We start from the raw sequence: 3,894 nt of genomic DNA on the forward strand, positions 1-3,894 counted from the left end.
TGAAATGTTCCCTTGGTATCTCTAATTTTCTTGAAGAGATCTCTAGTCTTTCCCATTCTGTTGTTTTCCTCTATTTCTTTGCACTGATCGCTGAGGAAGGCTTTCTTATCTCTTCTTGGTATTCTTTGGAACTCTGCCTTCAGATGCTTATATCTTTCCTTTTCTCCTCTGCTTTTCGCTTCTCTTTTCACAGCTATTTGTAAGGCCTCCCCAGACAGCCATTTTGCTTTTTTGCATTTCTTTTCCATAGGGATGGTCTTCATCCGTGTCTCCTGTACAATGTCACAAACCTCTGTCCATAGTTAATCAGGCACTCTATCTATCGGATCTAGTCCCTTAAATCTATTTCTCACTTCCACTGTATAATCATAAGGGATTTGATTTAGGTCATACCTGAATGGTCTAGTGGTTTTCCCTACTTTCTTCAATTTATAGGGCTAACTCCTACTCATTCCATAATGCATCATATAACCATCACTTCCTCCAGGAAGCCCTCTCTGACTCCTAGGCTAAGATAGCTACTATTTCATTCCCATCTCTATTCCACTGGCAACATGGTCTCTACCATTTTAGACTGTGGGCTTCCTAAGAGTTGGTCCCATGTCTTTTTATCTCTCTCTCTCTCCTTCCTGGCACAGTGTCCAGCATTTAGTAGGAACTCAATAACTTACTGAATGGAACCCAAGTGCATATTATTCTGTGAAAAGATGGGACTTTTCTTCAACTGTGTGGGTTAAGCCACAAAACTCGATATTCTGAGGTCTCCACTTTAAGGAAATAAATCCAAACAAGAAGATCCTCAATGGGACCAACTGCAGAAATCTTTTTTTTTTTTTTTTCAGCTTCACCCCACAGTATCTGGAATCTTCATTTCCCAGACCAGGGATCAAACCCATTTCACATGCAGTGGAAGGGTGTGTCTTAATCACTGTACCATCAGGAAAGTCTCAGAACCAGATGCATATTGTGTAAGGCGCAGTGCAAAAAGAAGATGCAGGACCCATTTTTTAGAAATTACCGAGAATTTCAAGACTGTGGTAGCAGAACCTAAACCAAGCCCAAGATCCTTCTGAGCCTGGGGACCCAGTATAACTGCTCTAGTTACAAGCCCATGAAGCTGATCAGCCCTGGTCGCTGGGTTTGAGAGGAGCCTCCCACACTGGGACTTGAGTAACTCCAATGCCCTTTGGCATCATTGAACCCAAAGCTTGGAAATCAGTGCAGATAGTGAGTGGCAGAGAAGAGCATCTTTGCCCTCGGCTTCTGGTCAATGGTGCTGGTACTAGGGAGCTGTCCCGAAGTGGGTGGGCAGACAGGCAGCCTGAACAAAGTTCTTGTTTCTTGAAGCCCCAGCTACCCACCTCAGGAGGTTCCCTAGGCCTAAGGGAAAAGATTTGGCAACTGATTGGCATTAGCTCAGCCATGACTCAGCACCTCCTGTGGGACCTTATATCTGACAAGGGACTTCCTGCAAAGCACTTATCAGTCCAGCCAGCCCATGTACTAATGATGATAACAGTGAGAACTCTTCTCTGGGGTTCTCCTATGTGTCAGACACAGACTTAGGACCTCGTTATCTCACTGGAACCTTGAGGCAACCCCTCGTCCAATCACTGCCACTTGATTTAGTTCAATTTTATGTATGCGTGTTTCAGACAGAAGGCAGCCTTAAAATTCATTCTTTTACTTATCTATTTAAAAATAGTTGTTTGGCTGTGTCAGGTCTTAGTTGCAGCATATAGGATCTTTCGCAAGGACTCTCTAGTTGCGGCATGCAGGTTCAGGAGTTGCGTATGCAGGCTTAGTTGCTCCACTGCATGTGGGATCTTGGTTCCCCAACCAGGGATTGAACCCACATCCCCTGCAGTGGAAGCTCAGAGTCTCAATCACTGGACTACCAGTGAAGTCTCAAGATTCATCCTTTTAAATTTGATTTTGCATGACTCAATTATTCATTCTCATAAAAAATTTAAATGGTACAGATACATAGCACAAATGAGCTTTCCCATCCCTGTGTCATTCTAGTGTGTAAACCTTCCCTCTTTTGGATGCATTTACACACCTAAACACAAATGTGTAGAAAGATAACATTTGTTTGTTTGTTTTTAAAGAATGTTATTTAGCTGCACAGGGTCTTAGCATGTGGGATCTAGTTCCCTGATTAGGGATCTAACCTGGGCCCTCTGCATTGGGAGGGTGGAGTCTTAGTCATTGGATCACCAAGAAGCCCCAAAGATAATGTTTTGTAGTTGAAAAAATAAAACAGAAAAAATGTTAAATATATTAAAAAAAAGTGATTATTGACTAAAAAAATTAAACAATGGCCAATCTAAGAAAGAAATGGAAAATTTTATTCCAGTCAACCTGAGCTCTGAGAACTGTTGTGAAGAGATGAGGGTGTGATTTTGAGAAAAGGTTACAGGTTACAGGCTTCCTACACAGCCCTAGTGGTAAAGAACCCACCTGCCAATGCAGGAGACATAAGAGAAGCAGGTTCAATCCCTGGGTTGGCATCCCCTGGAGGAGGGCATGGCAACCCACTCCAGTATTCTTGCCTGGAGAATCCCATGGACCGAGGAGCCTGATGGGCTGCAGTCCATGGGGTCACAAAGGGTCAGACACAACTGAAGAGACTTAGCACACATGCCCAGGCAACCAAGCACACATCTTGGGAGAAAGTTACTGCTCTTCCTGAGGAACGGATATCTTAGTTAATGGTTTTAGTGCATTTCCAAGTACGGGAAGATACAAGAAACTGGGTTCATAAAAATTTCTCCTGAAAATATCTACCTGAGGGCCATTTCTGCCAGTGTTCCTAGAGCACAAAGTGCCTCCTCCCAATCTTCACCATTTCAGGGTGTGTTGTAGGTCAGTGACTATTGTGACTAATGACTCAATTCCTGTAGAACTGGATGGTGGGCAACATTCTTTATTTTACAATTCCTTCCCTTTTGATTTCAACTTCAACCAAAGTTCGGGAGGCATTTCATGAATAGTTTGTCCCCTGGTACTAGGAATGCTCATTCTCAGGTCAGAATTTCGTTGATAGGCCATTCAATGAGCTATTACTGGACTAGGCCCTGTTGGTGTTGTTTATTTGCCAGGTTGTGTCCAACTCTTTGTGACCCCACGGATCGTAGCACACTAGTCCTCCCAGTCCTTCACCATCTCCCAAAGTTTGCCCAAGTTCATGGCCATTGCATCGGTGATGCCATCCAACCATCTCATCCTTACACGCCCTCTTCTCCTTCTGTCCTCAATCTTTCCTAATTTCAGGGACTTTTCCAATGAGCTGGCTGTTCGAATCAAGTGACTAAAATTCTGGAACTTCAGCTTTGGCATCAGTTCTTCCAATGAGTATTCAGGGTTGATTTCCCTTAAGATTAACTAGTTTGATCTCCTTGCTGTCCAAGGGACTCTTAGGAGTCTTCTACAGCACCACAGTTTGAAGGCATCAATTCTTTAGTGCTCTGCCTTCTTTACAGTCCAGCGTGCACAACTGCATGTGACCACTGGGAAGACCATAGCCTCGACTATATGGACCTTTGGCCACTCTTATCAGGGAGATACCCCACGTCCAACGTAAGAGAAACCCAAGTAAGACAGTAAGTGTTGCAAGAGGGCATCAGAGGGCAGACACAATGAAACCATACTCACAGACAACTAGGCAATCTAATCACACTAGGACCACAGCCTTGTCTAATCAATGAAACTAAGCCATGCCCTGTGGGGCCACCCAAGACGGGAGGGTCATGTTGGAGAGGTCTGACAGAATGTGGTCCACTGGAGAAGGGAATGGCAAACCACTTCAGTATTCTTGCCTTGAGAACCCCATGAACAGTATGAAAAGGCAAAATGATAGGATACTGAAAGAGGAACTCCCCAAGTTGGTAG

Source organism: Bison bison, unplaced genomic scaffold, assembly GCF_000754665.1.
Source record: "Bison bison bison isolate TAMUID 2011002044 unplaced genomic scaffold, Bison_UMD1.0 scf7180017864144, whole genome shotgun sequence".
Lineage (NCBI taxonomy): Eukaryota > Metazoa > Chordata > Mammalia > Artiodactyla > Bovidae > Bison > Bison bison.